Source organism: Chlorocebus sabaeus, chromosome 9 (assembly GCF_047675955.1).
Source record: "Chlorocebus sabaeus isolate Y175 chromosome 9, mChlSab1.0.hap1, whole genome shotgun sequence".
Classification (NCBI taxonomy): Eukaryota; Metazoa; Chordata; class Mammalia; order Primates; family Cercopithecidae; genus Chlorocebus; species Chlorocebus sabaeus.
In genome coordinates, this window is record NC_132912.1 from 105051270 (window position 1) to 105071520 (window position 20251).

The 20251-nt window shown below is 41.4% G+C and overlaps 1 protein-coding gene across 7 annotated transcripts in view; it reads left to right on the top strand.

Annotated features, from left to right (window-relative positions):
- Window positions 1-20251, top strand: part of GBF1 (golgi brefeldin A resistant guanine nucleotide exchange factor 1) — a 137461-nt gene that overhangs the window by 24451 nt on the left and 92759 nt on the right. The window contains exon 2 of one of the 7 annotated variants that reach the window (XM_007963958.3): window positions 5434-5568. The exons of the other annotated variants lie outside the window; for them this stretch is intronic. The gene's annotated coding sequence lies outside the window, so the exon portion shown is untranslated. The remainder of the gene's footprint in view (window positions 1-5433; window positions 5569-20251) is intronic. 7 annotated transcript variants of the gene reach the window in all.

A 20251-nucleotide genomic window follows, 5' to 3' on the forward strand; every position in this document is an offset into this window, starting at 1 on the left:
TTGCACCTCACCAGTTTAGGGGCCTTTATTCCTTTCCTTTATCCTTTGAAGATCCTAAAGAACTTAGATGGACAAGCACTTCTGGCTCTCTGTTGGCTGGGTTCTCATGACATGTCTCTTCTGTAACATCAGCATTCTGTTACCACTGTTACCACTGTAGGTTGAGTTGTGAAGGGCTGCCACATGTGCACAGATCACAACTGACCTTTCCTTGTTCCACGCTTATTGAGCAATTACTTGCCCATTTGTGGAACTCACATTATTGTCTTGCATTTCTGGCCCAGTGTGAAGTGGGGGCATCCAGGAAGTGGCCTAATGGACTGTACATCAGAGGGCAATAAATTGGCATATGATTTGGTGGAAAGGCAGGGCCAGATGTAGTGTGGGAGCTAAGGTTTTTCTGCATTCAGCCATGCAGCTTGCTTCCAGGTGTCCTGGAAAGCAGCTTGGGAACTAGAGGGTAAGGGTAGTTGAGGACATTCATTGGGGAAGAAAAGGATCAAAAGCACTTCAGTTTTATCTGGGATTGGCCCTGAATTGAAAAAAAATCCTCTAAAAGTAGAGGGACAAATGAAATTTCCCTGACACTGACAGGGACTTTTCCACTGATTATTTTTTGTTTTCAAGTAAAGTGAGTTATTGTAAGAAAAAAAATCTAAAACTTGAGAGACCCTTGACAAGAGGATGTAGAATAAGAAAGCCTCATTCCAAATGAGATTTTGCATTTAAGAAAACGGGTACCAAATTGATTAAATGAAGTGAGAGCTGATATGGTATTACAGCTGCCCTGGGCTAGAGGTGTTTTTCAGACTGTAGGTTGCTTTCCATTAGTGAATTATAGCACTGTAATGGGTTGCATGGCATTCTCTCCATTTTTTTTTGAGATGGCTGTTACCCCGGCTGGAGTGCAGTGGCGTGATCTCGGCTCACTGCCAGCTCTGCCTCCCTTCTGGGTTCATGCCATTCTCCTGCCTCAGCCTCCCAAGTAGCTGGGACTACAGGTGCCCACCACCACGCCTGGCTAATTTTTTGTATTTTTAGTAGAGATGGGGTTTCACCATGTTAGCCGGGATGGTCTCAATCTCCTGACCTCATGATCCGCCCAACTTGGCCTCCCAAAGTGCTGGGATTACAGGAGTGAGCCACCGTGCCTGGCCCTTTTTTTTTTTGAGATAGAGTCTAGCTCTGTCACCCAGGCTAGAGTGTAGTGGTGCAATCTTGGCTCACTGCAACCTCCGCCTCCCAGGTTCAAGTGATTCTCCTGTCTCAGCCTTCCAAGTAGCTGGAATTACAGGTGTATGCCATCGTGCCCAGCCAATTTTTTGTATTCTTTGTAGAGATGGAGCCTTGCCATGTTGCCCAGGCCTGTCTTGAACTCCTGGGCTCAAGTGATCTACCTACCTCAGCCTCCCAAAGTACAGGGATTACAGGTGTGAGCCATTGCGCCCGGCCTTATTTCATATTATATCACCACAGGAAGCACATCCTGTCAGGTTATCCTGCAATTATTAATTTTTTTTTCAGTCGGAGTCTTGCTCTGTTATCCAAGCTGGAGTGCAACGGTGTGATCTCAACTCACTGCAACCTCTGTCTCCCAGGGTCGAGTGATTCTCCTGCCTCAGCCTCCCCGGTAGCTGGGATTACAGGCGCCCACCACTGCACATGGCTAATTTTTGTATTTTTAATAGAGACGGAGTTTCACCATGTTGGCCAGGCTGGTTTCGAACTCCTGACCTCAGGTGATCCGCCTGCCTTGGCCTCCCAAAGATTAGAGGCATGAGCCACTGCACCCAGCCGCAATTGTTGATTTTAACAGTTTTGTTACTCGCTTCTGATGGTGACTTCCATATCTCCTCATTTTGAAATATGTTAATTTTTCTTTTTGTACTTTTAAGTAATCTTTGAAGTAATATTTTTGTACCTTGTAAATATCCTGTCCTCTAATAACCTTTTACTTAATGGTCATCCACTGATTACTATTTGACTGAATCTTTTATTTTACTGGTCATAGAATGATTTTTCTAATTCTGTCATTTTTTTCTACATTTATTAGCTAGCATTCTCTGTAAAGAGCTTCTTTCCCTCATCAACTGGAGGATGAACCAGTGTCTTCTAAAAAGGCAGGGTAAATGCTTAATTCATTCCCTTTAATTGTCAGTTTTCAGATTCAGAAGTGAGTATTGCTAATGATCACTAGTGGTGGCAAATGTGGGTCTCCTCCTCCTAGGGGCTTGTGAGTATTATTCAGTGTTTTACAATTAATTACAAATATGTTTTTTTTCCATTGTTATTTTTGGTACTCACATTGTTTCAAGTTTGGCCAGTGAGTGTCCCCTTCAAACTGGTTCCTTTGTCTTTTGACATGACATCTTTGAACACTTCTTTGCTTTCTGGTACAATTAACCAGCACTAAAGGGGAAAACAGAATAGAATAGAAATTGTCAGTGTATCTGGCCAGGCGTGGTGGCTCACGTCTGTAATCCTAGCACTTTGGGAGTCTGAGGTGAGCAGATCACGAGGTCAGGAGTTTAAGACCAGCCTGGCCAAGATGGTGAAACCCTGCTTCTACTAAAAATATGAAACTTAGCCAGGCATGGTGGCACGCACCAACTACTCAGGAGGCTGAGGCAGGAGAATTGCTTGAACCTGGGAGGCAGAGGTTGCAGTGAGCTGAGGTCGTGCCACAGCACTGCCGCCTGGGCGACAGAGCAAGACTCCACCTCAAAAAAATAAAAAAATAAATAAAATAAAAGAGGAAATTATCAGTGTATCATACTTAAGAAGGGTAAATATTGTTTTTTGCAACTTGTTTCAGTTAGCAACCTGTATTTTCTGGGTTGCAGCATAAGCTGTATCTTTTTCTGTCCATCATGGTCAAAAAAGTTTGAAAGCCCTGGTAGAAAGTTTGTGATTTACTCCTGTTCTAGCACTGATCTGAATTTGTCTGTCTGCAATGTTATTTCATGGGCAAGGAGTCAAGGAGGGTATTGAGTCCAGGTTCCCTTCTCACCATTTTCTTGACGTTCTGTGAAGGACTCTGCGAGGCACCTTAGCCCCCTTGACTTTTGGAAATGAGTGGATTCTTCATCCCTATCAATTTTGATTTCGGTAAGACAGTTCTATTTAGATGGTTGTTTCTGAATAAATCAGCTTTTGCTAGGCAGAGATTAGTTTGAGCCTATTTGAGTCATTTTAATCCTGGAAAATATTAGAGCAAGTATTCTTCCCCCAAGGAAATAAGAATTGTGGAAGTAATTATGACTGATGAGTCACTTTGCACCTTATCCCTTTTATGTGATGCTATACAGATTGTTTAGACAAATCATGTTAGATGTGGCCACCCTTTTGAATCATTTCGGTGGGCTGAGGGAATCATTTGTCCTTGAAAGACTCCAAAAGAGCATCTTCTCTGGGAACTTTCCTGTTAGTGGAAGTTCAACAAATATTTCTTGATTACTTACTATGTGCCAGAAATGGAACTAGGTTCTAGGGACCTAGTTTTCAAGGAGACTGACACAGTTCCTGTTCTCATAGTTTATGGTCTAGTGGGCTGGTGATTTGAGAAGCTCTGGAATTTGAGCAGACAACTGGGCACTAGTTTGAAGTCTGCCAGTTTCCACATGTGACCTCAGGAAGTTGTTGTGTGCTTTGGTTTGCTGAAAGAGGTTCTAGGATGGTCAAAAGAATAGCATTGGTGTTGTCCACATTGTCTGTCCCACCCCCACCTTCTGCCCTAGCCTTGCCTGCCTGGCAGTGACCCTGGAAATTCTGTGCATGGCAGCTTCATTAGCTGCTTTTAGGGCCTTGAATGTCTTATAGTTGATTAGTCTGTTAAAAAAAATTTATTTCACCTATAATGTGTTCTATGATATGATTAGTCTCTTTATATTGGCCTTTGATTAATCAGTCTGTGCAGCACAGAACTGAACTGACCGCAGTTGTACCATAGGATACGTTATCAATGGCTGATTGTTTTTTCTTTTTTTTTTCTTTTTTTTTTTTTTTGAGACGGAGTCTTGCTCTCTCGCCCAGGCTGGAGTGCAGTGGCGCAATCTCGGCTCACTGCAAGCTCCACCTCCCGGGTTCATGCCATTCTCCTGCCTCGGCTTCCCAAGTAACTGGGACTACAGATGCACGCTGCCACACACAGCTAATTTTTTGTAGTTTTAGTAGAGATGGGGTTTCACCGTGTTAACCAGGATGGTCTTGATCTCCTGACCTTGTGATCCACCCGCCTCGTCCTCCCAAAGTGCTGGGATTACAGACGTGAGCCACCACGCCCGGCCGCTGATTTTTTTTTCTAATAAAATTCAGCTTTGCATTTTAGTCCTCTTTGGCTTGGGCTTCTGACACAGTTTTTAGGATATTGAAGTCTAGAGGTGCAAAACAAATTTTTTTTTTTTTTTTTTTGAGAGGGAGTCTCACTCTGTCGCCTAGGCTGAAGTGCGGTGGCACAATCTTTGCTCACTGCAACCTCTGCCTCCTGGTCTCAAGTAATTATCCTGCCTCAGCCTCCCAAGTAGCTGGGATTATAGGCGCCCACCACCACGCCCAGCTAATTTTTTTATTTTTAGTAGAGACGGGGTTTCACCGTGTTGGCCAGGCTGGTCTTGAACTCCCGACATCAGGTGATCTGCTCACCTTGGCCTCCCAAAGTGCTGGGATTACAGGCATGATTCACCGTGCTGGGACTTTTTTTTTTTGGAGACAGAATCTTGCTCTGTTGCCCAGGCTGGAGTGCAGTGGTGAGACCTCCTGGCCTCAAGTGATCCACCGGCTTCAGCCTTCCAAAGTGCTGGGATTACAGGCATGAGCCACTGCGCCCAGCCAAAACCAGATTTTAGTAGCTGTTTACCTTAAGGTGCTAAGAGAATGAGGAAAGCTCTTTTCTCCAGCCAGGGTCTAATTGTCCCAGTTCACAAATAACAGAAGTGTTTTTTAGTAGCAGCCTACTACCTTTAGCCCAGGGGTCTCATGTGAGGAAAGTAGTACCAAAACCCTTGTAACTTTGGACAGGATTTAGCGTCATAATTGATAGAACATTTCATCATATATTTGTTTTTTGAATCTCAGAGAAAGCACTAGAAGTAGCCCTCGGGAGCACTGGGACCTCAGAAAGACTGTCCCCTTGTTTAGGAATAGTATTCCTAGGATTTTCAAGGGTAGAAAGAAGTGGTGAGGCAGTGAAGCAGTTACAGTGGTTAAGAACTTTCTAAAAGAGAAAGTTGGAGTGGATGTTGGAGTACAAATGTAGTCCACAAAAAGACCTGTGACCTATCATTTGCTTGAATGGCTTATCGTGTTCTGAATTTAAAGTGCAGTTCTTTCTCCTTTGCCTCTTTTTTTCTGGGATGAATCTATATCCAAGTTACATTATTTAATACCTACTATAGCTAAATGCTTTTTGTGACCAGAATCTGTTGACTCTGACAGGGTGCTGGTTCCCTCTGGCCTGGGAAAAGAAGTTCTTGGTTCAGCCCACCTGGACAGAAGCACTGTAGGAAAAATAGTCAAAGGAGAATGGACTTCGGTTCTCAGAATCCAAATAGGTCTCATTAATCCTCCCAAGTAAGCCAAGACTACATCTTAATCAGTTTCATTTCAGGGGTTTTAAAGAATGTTTCTGGGCTGGGCATGGTGGCTCACGCCTATAATCCCAGCACTTTGGGAGGCCGATGCAGGTGGATCACTTGAGGTCAGGAGTTCTAGACCAGCCTGGCCAACATGGTGAAACCTCGTCTCTACTAAAAATACAAAAATTAGCTGGGCATGGGTGCGAGCACCTGTAATCCCAGTTACCGGGGAGGCTGAGGCAGGAGAATTGCTTGAACCCGGGAGGCGGAGGTTGCGGTGAGCTGAGATCGTACCACGGTACTCCAGCCTCGGCAACAAAGGGAGATGTGCATGTAGTGAAGGTAGAGAATGGGAAATATTTGGGTTGGTAATAGTCTAACAAAAGCTCCAAAGGGAAGGAAAAAGTTGGCTACCAGAGGTTTTACTTCTATTTAGAATGTGAGTTCATCCCATTTCCCTTTTACCTAATTGGTATCAGGACTTTTAATCGAATGAACAGATGGTGAATTTTCTTGAATTTTTATTTTGAAATAATTTCAAACTTAAAAAAAGGTGCAAGAATAATACAGAGGTCTCCCATATGTCCTTTTGCTACTTACACACACACACACAAACACACACACACACACAAAGTATAGACATAAAATTAGTTTTTGACTGGGCACAGTGACTCACATATATAATTCCAGCACTTTGGAAGGCCAGGATGAGAGGATCACTTGAGCTTAGGAATTTGAGATTAGCCTGGGCAACCATAGGTAGACTCCATCTCTACAAAAAATTAAAAAAACAGGTGTAGTGGTGTGTGCCTGTGGTTCCAGCTACTTGGGAGGTTGAGGTAAGAGGTTCACTTAAATCTGGGAGGTCAAGGCTGCAGTGAGCTGTGATCATGCCACTGCATTCCACCATGGGTGACAGAGTTAGACCCTGTCTCAAAAAAAGAAAAATACATAAATAAATAAATTTTTCTAAATCATTTGAGAGTAGGTTGTATACATCATGACTTTTTTTTTTTTTTTTTGAGACAGTCTCACTCTGTCACCCAAGCTGGAGTGCAATGGCATGATCTTGGCTCGCCTCGCCTCCTGGGTTCAACCCATTCTCCCTGCCTCAGCCTCCTGAGTAGCTGGGATTACAGGTACCTGCCACCACGCCTGGCTAATTTTTGTATTTTTAGGAGAGACAGGGTTTCGCCATGATGGCCAGGCTGGTCTCGAACTCATGACTGCAGGTGATCCACCCACCTCGGCCTCCCAAAGTGCTGGGATTACAGGTGTGAGCCGCCATGTCCGGCCTATCATGATCTTTTATCTCTTAATACTTCAGTGCATATTTCCTAAGAACAAGGGTATTCTCTTACTAATTTAAGTACAATTATCAAATTCAAGAAATTTAACATTGATACAATAATTTACTGTTCATATTCCAATTTTGTCAATAAACTTTTATTTTTTGTTTTTTTTCCCTTCAGCCAAGGATCACAAATTACATTTAGTCTCTTTAGTTTCTTAGTTTCTTTAGTCTCCTTTAATCTGGGACAGTTCTTTAGCTTCTCTTTATGCTTCATGACATTAGCATTAAAAAAAATTTTTTTTAAAATTTTTTCAGCCAGTGGTTTGTGCCTGTAATTCTAGCACTTTGGGAGGCCAAGCAGAAGGGTCGCTTGAGGCTGGGAGTTTGAGACCAGCTTTGGCAACATAGTGAGAACTCATTGCTTCAAAAAATAAAAAAAAAATTAGCTGGGTATGGTGGTGTGTGCCTGTAGTCAGGAGGCTGAGGTGGGAGGATTGCTTGAGCCCAGGAGTTCGAGGCTGTGGTGAGCTATGATCATGCCATTGCACTTCAGCCTGGGTAATTAAGAAAACAAACAAACAAAAACACTTTTTTTTTAGAGTTATGGAGTTATCTGTAACTCCATAACTGTTCACAGAGTCTGGTGGTGGGATCGTAGCTTACTGCAGCCTGGAACTCCTGGCCTCAACTGGTCCTTCTGCCTTGGTCTTCCAAAGTGATGGAATTACAGGCATGAGCCACCACCGTCAGCTGACATTGACATTTTTTATAACTACAGACCAGTTCATGTCTGTGTTCTTTCTTTTTAAAAAATTGATCCATAATAATTATACTTATTTATTGGTTCCATGTGATATTTTGATATATGCGTACAATGTGTAATGATCACATCAAAGTATTTGGGATATCCATCACCTCAAACATTTGTCATTTTTTTGTGTTGGGAACATTTCAAATCTTCTCTTATAGCTATTTGGAAATATACAGCAAATTATTGTTAACTATAATCACCCTAATTTATTTATTTATTTCAAGAATATTTCTCATTTTGGGTTTGTCTGATGTTTTCTCATGATTAGATTCAGGTGGTGTGTGTCGATCGTGAATCTGTAATACATTACAATCTGTAATACTACTGATACAGTATCCTTCTCAGGGTATGACAACTGCAGTTGCTGTTCATTGGTGATACTAGTTTTGATCATCTGGTCAAATGTTAATCTGATTTATTTACTATATAGATGTTATTTCCCCTTGCAACTAATAAGCAGTCGGTAGGGAAACACTTGAAGATCATACTCTTCTTTAAACTTTCCCCCTAATACCTAACATACATTGATAATTCTTGCCTGAACCAATTCATGGTGAAATTTGAGTGGTTGCTTAAAATACTTGTTCTTAGGTGGACATAAACTGTCTTTCTAGCTTGTTTCTGTTTGTTTCTCTTCCTATAAGAAACACAATTGCATACCCTAAAGATCTATATTTTTAATGTCTAAATCTAATAACTAAAAAGAGTTGAAAATTGGAAAAAGCTTTGGCTCAATGAGGCTTGACTTGGAGCTTGGTAATTTCCTAGAATGTGGCCACATCACCCAGTGGATTTTGTTCTCCACTCAACCAACAGCATAAGTGCTTTTTCTCTAAGCTGGACTGACAACAGCCATGTGAAGTGGATTTTTTCTTTAAATTTACTCCCTCTTTTAATAAGTGGGATTTGCTATGAATTCATCATTATATTTAGCTTTTGTTCTCAAATCTATTTTAATAGCGTGATTCACCTTATTAAGACCTTCTACTTAAGCTTTAACAAAATCCATAAAGTTTGGAAATGCCCATTGTCCAGGAGCTTTAAGAGAGAAAAGGTTAGGAGAAACGTTTTCCTATTCTCCTTTTCTATCATATTTTTCTTTCCTTCCCTCTTATTTTTCTGCATTTTTCCTTGTGCCTTTCCTTTCATTCCTTTGAAGCATGATTAGGATGCATGACTGAGCCTCCAAAAGCAGAGAGAAAAAGAAGTATTGTGTCTTGAGAATCAGGTTTTTTACTGTTATTACTGCGGAGAATAGACTAATGATATGATAATTATGACCATTGCTAATGAATGCCTTATCAGCTATCAGTTATGTTTCTTTGAGGGAACCTTGCCCTCAGAAAAAGTGGCTTATGCCTGTAATGACCAGCACTTTGGGAGGGTGAGGTGAGAGGATTGCTTGAGCTGAGGAGTTTGAAACCAGCCTGAGTAACTCTCATCTCTACTAATTTTTTTTTTTTTTTTAATTAGCCAGACATGGTGGCACACACCAGTAGTCCCAGCTACTTGAGAGACTGAGGCAGGAGGATCTCTTGAACCCCAGAAATCAAGGCTGCAGTAAGTAATAATGGCACTACTGCATTCTAGCCTGGGTGACAGAGGAGTCCCTGTCTTTTAAAAAAAAAAAAAAAAAAGAGAGAAAGAAATAAGTAGAGACAAAAGGAAACAACTAGAGAGTCAGAAAGAGGAAAGGGGCAGAAGTAAAGAACTTGGGGATGGGTAAGCAAGGGTAGGAGAGAAGCACCTAGAATACAGAACTACTAAAATAGGAAAATGGGAGTCAGCTCTAACATTTACCTTTACCCAGTCCAGTGTGTGGGTTTTCGCCTTTCAGTAGAATACACTATGAGATAGGATGAGATGGGGTGAATGAAATTGTCCCATCCTTGACTCCTTGGATCTGTCTACCTAGAACTGAAGGTTTTACCCTGTAATGTGACTTGATAGCCTGATCCTAGTGGGTTGGGTTGGAAGAGGCTATTAAGTGATGTTTTTTGGATTGCTAGCATTAACAGAGTTATTTTTAACCTCCCGTTTCAATCTCTTCATTGTTCAGGTTCCACTGCTGGCTACCATGAGAGCAGTCAAAATTAGCAACTATATAAAATGAAGTACCTCTTGTCTCCCCAGTCACTTCCAAAATAAACAGGGAGTAATACTGTCCATATTTTGTCTCACTTTACTCTGAAGGCTAGCAATAGAGGAAGCATGGATTAGTGTGTAGTGATTTCTAGGCTCTGTCCTCTGGACAGATTCCCCTCTGAGTGCTCCAGTTGAGTGACAGGACCATGTGGCAGGAGTGCAGCTGGAAGTATATCATCGGCAGATTTGGGTTGGGTAAATATAGCAGGAGCAGGATGTCAGTGTGGGAGATGGATTGTTCTGGGAAAGGAAGTGTTGTCTTTCGTCTGAGAAACAATTTCCTGCACTTCTGGGACTTTTGCTTTCTTCTTTTTCTTTTTTTTCCAGGGCAGAGCAGGAGTTGGCAGGGGATGGGTACACTTGCTGAATTCTATCTCTGGATGTCTGCATGTTTCTACATTTGAAGTTGGGAATAGTAGAGATCAGATATTTCAGCCAGTTAGGAAATTGACCTAATAAATTATCATACCCTTGCCTTATATTTCGCTTTTTGAAGTTTTAAATTAAAGCAGCTGTCTGCTTAGAGCCTCTTTTTAAAAAGTTACTGTTGTTTTAGTGAAATAGACAGGTTGAGAGGCAAAAATAATTACATGAAGAGAATCAACTCTATTGCAAGTCAGACATGAGGCACCAGCTGGCAGGAAACAGCTGGGATATTTCTGGGGGCTAGACTCTTCCACACCAGGACTTAACTCTTCAAGTGATCTCTGTTATCTGAGCTACTTAAGATAGCTACCTACCTGCCAACAATCTGCATAAAAAACCAAATCTACTAAATTATATGATATTTTACAATTGACTAAACTTTGTAATTTATAAAGTGGTTTTTCATTATAGCCTTTCAATTTTATAATCTATAAAGCACCTAAATAATCTATAAATTATATTTATATAAATTATAACTTAGACTCTAAAATATGTAATCTATAATAGATTATCTCTATAAACATATTTATAGGAAAGTTGTAAAGGAGTTCCCATCTATCCAATGTCCAGTTTCCCCTATATTAACATCTTACATTAATATGACACATTTGTCACAATTAATGAACAAATACTGATTCATCATTATTAAAGTCCATACTTTATTCAGATTTCATTAGGTTTTTACTTAATGACCTTTTTCTGTTCAAAGATTCCATCTAGGATACCACATTACATTTAGTCATCACATCTCGTTACGTTCCAGTTGGCTGTAACAGTTTGCCTGTATTCTTTTCAAGTTTCACAAAAACTCACAAAATAGACTGTGCCTTTATTAATATCCCCTTTTACAGATAAAACTCAGGTTCCAGAAAAATTAAGTAATATTTTCAAGGTTACACAGTAAAAACTTCTTTTAAAGTGTGATTATGATTTGGAAAAAGGCGATGAGGTTATTTATTTGCTTTTTGTGTGAATAAGGGCAGACTTATAGCTAACCTTCAGGTGGGCCATTTACTGAAGAGGAACAAGAGATAGAGGTGAATCTAGCTTGTTCCTGGACTCTTTCTTCTGTCTTGCTGGAGACACATTAACATTATTATTTTAATCACAATTATTTGGGGAAAACCCCTTTCTCTTTGATTCTGCTCTGTCTACCAAAGGAACTGATGGCAGAAATCCTGAGTTAGCCTTGTTCCCTGGCAACAGACTTCAGGCTGCTTACTGGTCCCTGTTGTTGGATACCAGGTTCAGTAGGAAGGTCTGCTGAGAGTATAGCATCAACACTAACCCAACCAGCCTATTTCCAGCACATGTGGCGGTAACTATCTGGGAATAGGGACAAGAGTTTTTAAATTCCAGTGTCTAATTGGGTAGGCTGAAGTTCTGGCTTGAAGTTAGGAGATTAACAGAACTGTAGTGCTAAGAGATAGTAGAAAAATTTAAAAATTCAATAAGACATGGCACTTACTGACTCTGAATGCTCTGTCCAGAGGGATGAGTAAAGGGGAGAGGTGAGAGGAAGTAAAGTAGCATGTTACTAATGATCCTAAATACTATTAAAAGATTTTCACAAGGTGGTGGAAACTATTGAGGTACAAACCATCAGATCTTAAGGGAAGGAGTCACTCATCTTGCCCAGAGAAGTAGTAGTGAAGATTGTACCTGGATCCTAAAAGGTAACTTTGAAAGTACTTCATCTTAAGCTGACAGAGGGTAAGCAGTTTATTGATACCCTTAACAACCACTTGTTAGTAGAGCCATTTTAATTAATGGGAAAGGGGATCATTCTCTGTTTATGCTTTTATTATGTGTAGCTATGAGCATAGAAGCTGGTTTGGGACCCTCTGGTGACTGTTGCCCTCTTTGGTAAACTCTTGAGGCCAGGAATGGCCTGGCTTTATCTCCAAAAGGAAGCTGTGGAAATAGCAATGAGCAAAACAATGAGAAAGAGCTTTAGAAAATTTGCGAATATTGTGTATCTTAATGGCATGATGGAGTGGGATTAGGATAGGGGAGAAAGTATAAACCACCAGTTATAGGAGTCTTTAAGGGCTTGGGTGACTGAGGCCTTCTGCTAGGAGGCTGGGAGGTTGTTGATGACTGCAAATATGTAACAGTACTGAATACTAGAGGATAGACCTCGTACTCTGAAAATGCTTTTGCCTCAACAATTTGAAAGAGAAATGTGAAAGACAAAGTGACCATATGAAGAATGAGTATTCAAAGTGCTTCTACCAGTAAATCTTGTCTGTTAGCAAGTTTTAACCTGTAGGTAGGGGAAAAACGTGGGAGGATCTCTTATTCAGAATGCAAAACAGGAGACAGTGAAGTACCTGTGTTTCCAAAGAACTCTGAATTGATCTGTGGTGGAAGAGGAGGAAATTGCTTACTGTGGTCTTGTATAATGTGAAATCTTTGTAAAGTCTCAATAGATTTAAGTCTCCAAGGAGAGGAGACTTTGTAGCAGCTAAAGAAGCTTAGGTTCAGTGAGCCTCCAATGGAAATACAGACAGAGATGCCCACTGACATTTCTGCAACCAGTTTTGGTGAGTGGAAAGCAACCAGGTATGTTTCACTTTTGCAAGAATCCCAAGTGACCCTTTGTACTATGGACTGAGGTGCCTGCTTGTCTCTACAAAAACTATAGAGGAGACATGACAGGCTTTTAACTGGTAATTGTTCATGGTTTCTTAGAAGGGAAGCTCATATCCTATTAAAGCACTTTAAAAAAATAAAGTCAAATTAGAGATACGAGGATCTTTTTTTTTTTTTTTTTTGAGATGGAGTCTTGCTCTGTCGCCCAGGGTGGGGTGCAGTGGCTGGATTTCAGCTCACTGCAAGCTCCGCCTCCTGGGTTTATGCCATTCTCCTGCCTCAGCCTCCCGAGTAGCTGGGACTACAGGCACCTGCCACCTCGCCCGGCTAGTTTTTTGTATTTTTTAGTAGAGACGGGGTTTCACCGTGTTAGCCAGGATGGTCTCGGAGATACGAGGATCTTTACTTGCATTTTCAAGAACTTTTTTAAAAAATTGAAGTGAAATGCATATAACATAAAATTAACCATTTTAAAGTGAACAATATAGTGGCATTTAGTACAATCACAGTATACTCTATCTAATTCCAAAACATTTTCATCACCCTAAAAGGAAATCCTGTACCCATTAAGCAGTTGCTCCACACTTTCCCTTCCCCTCCAGCCCCTGGTAACCATCCATCTGCATTCTGTCTCTGTAAATTTACCTATTCTGGATATTTCATATAAATGGAATCATATAATATGTGACCTTTTATGTCTGGCTTCTTTCTCTTAGCATAATGTTTTTGAGGGTCATCCATGCTGTAGCATGAATCAGCACTTCATTTCTTTTTTTTTGAGACAGAGTCTCGCTCTGTCACCCAGGCTGGAGTGCAGTGGCTGGATCTCAGCTCACTGCAAGCTCCGCCTCCCGGGTTTACGCCATTCTCCTGCCTCAGCCTCCTGAGTAACTGGGACTACAGGCACCCGCCACCTTGCCCGGCTAGTTTTTTGTATTTTTTTTTAGTAGAGACGGGGTTTCACCGTGTTCGCCAGGATGGTCTCGATCTCCTGACCTCGTGATCCGCCCATCTCGGCCTCCCAAAGTGCTGGGATTACAGGCTTGAGCCACCGCGCCCGCCAGCACTTCATTTCTTTTTAGGACTGAATAATATTCCATTGTGTGTGTATACCACCAACTTGTTCATCCATTCATTCATTGATGGACCTTCGGACCATTTCTGCCTTTTGGAAATTATGAATAGTGCTGCTAGGGACATGTGTGTACATGTATTTGTGTACTTGATTTCAATTCCTTTGGATATATACCCTGGACTGGAATTGCGGGGTTATATGATAATTCTGTTTAACTTTTTGAGTTTCTGCCAAATATTTTTCTTTTCTTTTTTTTTTTTTGAGACAGAGTCTCGCTCTGTCGCCCAGGCTGGAGTGCAGTGGCCGGATCTCAGCTCACTGCAAGCTCCGCCTCCCGGGTTTACGCCATTCTCCTGCCTCAGCCTCCCGAGTAGCTGGGACTACAGGCACCCGCCACCTCGCCCAGCTAGTTTTTTGTATTTTTTAGTAGTGACGGGGTTTCACTGGGTTAGCCAGGATGGTCTCGATCTCCTGACCTCGTGATCCGCCCGTCTCGGCCTCCCAAAGTGCTGGGATTACAGGCTTGAGCTACTGGGCCTGGCCTCTTTTTTTTTTTTTTTTTGAGACGGAGTCTCGCTCTGTTGCCCAGGCTAGAGTGCAGTGGCACGATCTCAGCTCACTGCAACCTCTGACTCCCGGGTTCGCGCCATTCTCCTGCCTCAGCCTCCCAAGTAGCTGGGACTACAGGCGCCTGCCACCACGCCCGGCTAATTTTTTGTATTTTTAGTGGAGACGGGATTTCACCGTGTTAGCCAGGATGGCCTTGATCTCCTGACCTAGTGATCCGCCCACCTCGGCCTCCCAAAGTGCTGGGATTACAGGCGTGAGCCACCATGTCCGGCCATGCCAAACAGTTTTCTGTAGCAGCTGAACCATATGACATTCCCACCAAGAATGCATGAGGGTTCCAGTTTTTCCACATCCTTACCAACACTTGTTATTCATGTTTGTTTGTTTTACTATAGCTTCAAAAGCTTTTGAAACTGGATAGGACTTTGATGATAAAGCTCCTTTCAGTTCTTATGGATCTTTTGACATGCTTCTCTCCTGAAATAACTGGATGGCTCTTCTGGGCCAAATAAGGTTTTGAGGTTTTAGCTTTTATGCTAAAGGATTACTTTCTTCCAAAATTTGCAATAAACAGCCATCACAGTTTTTACAGATTTTACAGGTTGCCTAGACAGGGTCGAATTCTGACTTGCCAAAAGAAGAGTGACAATTACACTCTGGGTCTTGGAAGTAGATGGTGGTATTTCTGGTTTCATTGGCCATCAGAATCCTGGACCAGGCAATAGACTATGTAGTCAGCTCAGTTTGCTTACAGATTACCAGCTCATCTTCCGGCTTACAGAATAACCTTCTGGGGAGGGAGTTAACTCTAATTCCTGATCAATGACTGGCTCTTTTTAAGGTGCTATGTAAACTGAGTTTGGATGTTACTTCACCACTACTTATGATGATATTATATACAGATATTAAAACTCTAATGTTCCCATCTCCTTACTGTGTGGCTGGGTGGTTTCTTATTTTGATGTCTTCTACATCAAACTATTGAGTTCCTAAGCATTCTCTTCTTACCCCTCTCTTTTTTAGTCTCTCAATTTCTACTTCTTGCATCTATATAGTTTGTGATTTGTCTAATAGTAGTCATTGTGATTAAGTTTTCATTTGTTTTTCTTTTGTGAAAATTATTTTCTTCTTGTGAAAGGTGAAAATTAGTTTCTTCTTGTGAAAGGAGATAACTGGTGCAGAAATCTAGGACACTGGAACTTCCAGCTCTCTCAGTTTTTTCTAGAATTGTAGCTTTCCTTCCTTTTTTTCTTGACTGTTTTCTCCAGTTTATATGGTGACAGGTAGGTTTTTCTAACTTTTAGAAAAAAAATTGTTTTGCTATTTAATGTGTTTGCTGTATTTCCTTGAAATATTGTAAATCAGAATACATTTTAGTGTTTATTGCTGCCATTGGTTGCCTTAAAAAAAGAGGTTGAACCTGTTTTCAAAGTAAACAGAAAATTGTAGCCTCTGCTTACCTTCCACCTTTCCTCACCACAATACACAGTGGTGTTGGGTTTGCAAATTCATCCTAACCATTTGATCAAAGTCAGGCTTTGAACAAGGCTTTATAGTGAGGTGTGGTGAATGACAGGTATGTCTGGATTTGGCCTTGAGAGATTTGGGGATGTAAAAGCATGAGGGTTTTTTTTTTTTTTTCTTTCCGTCTCTTCTCCTAATGTACTGTGGTCTATAATAGGTTGAGTTGTAACATTCATTAAACCACTCCTCGCATTCCCTGTTTTCAAAGCTTATCAGGATAACTTTGATTTAGTTATTTGGAACCAAAAAGGCAGTTTGTGGAGCCTGGTCTGGAGCTGTGTAGCAGTAATATATCAGAGATCAGACTTCGGTCCCAGTGGGATTATTCCTCGGGATTTATTTGCCTGGAAGTGCACACAGGAGCCAAATGGTATGTATGGAAAGCTTTGCTGGAATGCAAATTGGACACATTTTGTTGGGACCTGCAGGGGATTTTCACTGCTTCATAATTTTTCAAAGGTTTGTTATACATCAGACAGCCACTGCCTCTTCTTTAAATCTTTAAATCCCCCCTCTTTTTCCTGTTGTAAAGGTCAGATTTTTTTTGACAACTGTGTGCAGGAACAAGATTTGCTAAATCCCTTCATTTTTATTCATACAAATATCGGAATTCAGTGAGCATCAGTTATTCCAGCATTTAGAGGTGAGGAAAACTCAGGGAGAATCTTGTGAATCTCAGCTTTGTGCTAGGCATATATCTCTGGGGATAAATTTGCTGCCTCAACTTTAACCCCTTGGCTGCTCTGATGTGAGACAACACCCTTACAATGGCTGCCTTTTATGTGAAACCTACCCTTAACTAACCCCCATTTATGGCTGTAGGATATGTAATATAATTAATGGGAGGGGACTGTGTTGGACTCTTCTGATGGGGCCTTTTTGGCTGTGACAAGCCTTAGATTAGTGTCGGAAGAGAAGGACAATTCATTCCCTCCATTGGAGCCCCTTCTTTAGGCGTATTTAGCTTTTAATTGTATCATAAGCAATAACCACTTTTAATTTGCGGATGATTCTTTCTCAACGAATAGATGAAATCATGATATCAAATGGTATATTTCCCCATCAAACTTGCTTAGTTTGATGTTATGTTATTATGTTATCTATTGCTGGGTAACAAATTACCCGAACAAATTACCTCTCCTACCCATCTATTGCTGGGTAGCAAATTACTCCCCAAAATGTGGCAGCTTAAATTAAAAAAATAATAATAAAATATTTCACACAGTTTCTTTTCTTTTCTTTTTTCTTTTTTTTTGAGATGAGGTCTCACTGTGTTGCCCAGGCTACTCTCAAACTCCGGGGTTCAAGTGATCCTCCCACCTTGGCCTCCCAAAGTGCTGGGATTACAGGCATGAGCTACTGCACCTGGCCTATTTCACACAGTTTCTAAGGGTCAGGAATCTGGGAGCTGCTTAGCTAGTGGTTCTGGCTTAGGGTCTCTCGAGATGTCAGCCAGGGCAGCAGTCATTTGAAGGGCTGGGCTGGAAGATCCATTTCCAAGTTCATTCATGTGTTTGTTGGCCAGAGGCCTCAGTTCCTCACAATGTGGGCCTCTCAGTAGGACTGCTCACAGCATGGAAACTAGCTTCTCCATAGGTGAATGATCCGAGAGAGAGACAGCAGAAGCCACACTTCCTTTTCTGACCCAACCTCAGAAGTAAACCTCAGGAGTAACCATCACTCCTGCTATATTATATTAGTCACACAGACCAACCTAGATTCATAAAGATGTTATCATTGGGGACATCACTGAGCGTCATCTTCGAGGCTGGCCTTGCAGGAAGTTAAATGGAAATTTTTAGATGTTCACTGGGACTGAAAGATTTATTTTTTTTAATCTGAAAAATTCTATTTTCCCCAGTCAGCCCTGTTTCCCTGTCTTCTCCCAAACCTTTATGTCTCTGAAATTGTCCAATATGTATATGGCAAATATGTATGTGAATACTGCTTTAACATGTTACTCTCTTTCTCTTCCATTGTTATCTCAGCCATAAGTGCTAGTAAAAACTTTCCATTTTTCTAAAGCAAGCCAGGAAGCATGATCAGTCTACCTCCTCTACCCCTGTTCTTCTGGGACATCCATGGCAGCTGGTCAAAGGAGCCTTCTGCTCATGAGAGCACTTCAACTGGATTCAGATAATCCTTTGTGGTTCCCCCACCTATTTACCACCGATCCTCTAAAATTTGGTGCAAATGAACTAGACTGACTAGAGTTACAGTGTTAACATGTTTTTGTTTGTTTGTTTGTTTGTTTGTTTTAATACTTTAAGTTCTAGGGTACATGTGTACAACGTGCAGGTTTGTTACATGTGTATACATGTGCCATGTTAGTGTGCTGCACTCATTTACATTAGGTATATCTCCTAATGCTATCCCTCCCTCCTGCCGCCTCCCCACAATAGACCCCGGTGTATGAGTTCCCCTTCCTGTGTCCAAGTGATCTCATTGTTCAGTTCCCACCTGTGAGTGAGAATATGCGGTGTTTGGTTTTCTGTTCTTGTGATAGTTTGCTGAGAATGATGGTTTCCAGCTGCATCCATGTCCCTACAAAGGACACGAACTCATCTTTTTTTATGGCTGCATAGTATTCCATGGTGTATATGTGCCACATTTTCTTAATCCAGTCTGTCACTGATGGACATTTGGGTTGATTCCAAGTCTTTGCTATTGTGAATAGTGCTGCAATAAACATACGTGTGCATGTGTCTTTATAGCAGCATGATTTATAATCCTTGGGTATATACCCAGTAATGGGATGGCTGGGTCAAATGGTATTTCTAGTTCTAGATCCTTGAGGAATCACCGCACTGTTTTCCACAATGGTTGAACTAGTTTACAGTCCCACCAACAGTGTAAAAGTGTTCCTGTTTCTCCACATCCTCTCTAGCACCTGTTGTTTCCTGACTTTTTAATGACTGCCATTCTAACTGGTGTGAGATGGTGTCTCATTGTGGTTTTGATTTGCATTTCTCTGATGGCGAGTGATGATGGGCATTTTTTCATGTCCATGTTTTTTTCAGACTGAGATACATAATGATATGAGCTCTTTTTGGATTCTCTCCAGGATCTCCAAAATGAAATAAAGACCTAATGCTTGGGAGTGATTTAAAAACGAAATTACTTGTTTGTCACTAGATAGATTCATCTGGTCCTTTGTATACCAGTCAGATAAGAGTCTTAGGAGTTGGCTGCGTGTGGTGGCTCAAGCCTATAATTGCAGTATTTTGGGACGCTGAGGCGGGCGGATTACTTGTGGCCAGAAGTTCTAGACCAGCCTGGATAACACAGTGAAACCCCATCTCAACAGAAAATACAAAAAAATTATCTAGGTGTGGTGACGCATGCTTGTAATCCCAGCTACTTGGAAGGTTGAGGCATGAGAATCACTTGAACCCAGGAAACAGAAGTTATAGTGAGCCAAGATCATGCCACTGCACTCCAGTCTGGGTGACACAGTGAGACTCTGTCTCAGAAAGAAAAAAAAAAAAAGCCTTAGGAGTTATGTACTATTCTTCACCTTTCTAGTACAAGCAAGTCGATAGCCACAGTGATGAGGAATGCACAGGTAGACCGTAAAGCTAACCAGGGACACTGTCCTGCCTCTGTGTTTGGTAATCATTTCAGCTATGCAGTTTCATTGATGTCTTTCCCTCCTTGGTGCATACCTTACTCTATACCTGATGATAGAAATCCTTGTGAGAATATACTTACTGAGCTCTTGGTGACAGGAGGTGGGTAGAAGTGTGGGGCAGGGAACAGGGGTGAGGTTGTTAAAATGGAGAATCAGTTTACTTTTTCAAAAATTCTGGAAGCCAGACATGGTGGCATGTGCCTGTAATCCCAGCTACGTGGGAGGCTAAGGCAAGAGGATCATTTGAGCCCGGGTGTTTGAGACTAGCCTGAGCAACATAGTGAGACCCTGTCTCAAGACAAACAAAAATTCCAGAGCATCTTTGGCTTCCTAGGAAATATCCTAAGGCTGTAAATAAACCCTGGCCTCATATTCCTGTTGTCATTTATTGACCTAGTAGACAATTCATAACTGGGAAAATCCTATGGGTATTTTTTTGATTTAGGTTTTATAGAATCAGAGGGTTTCCAAAATTGTGTTTAACTTTCTGTAGAAGACTATAAATAAAAGTAACAAAGCAGGCAAACAAGAACAAAAACCTTTGTACCATAAAATCACTATTTAGGCCAGGTGTGGTGGCTCATGCCTATAATTCCAGCACTTTGAG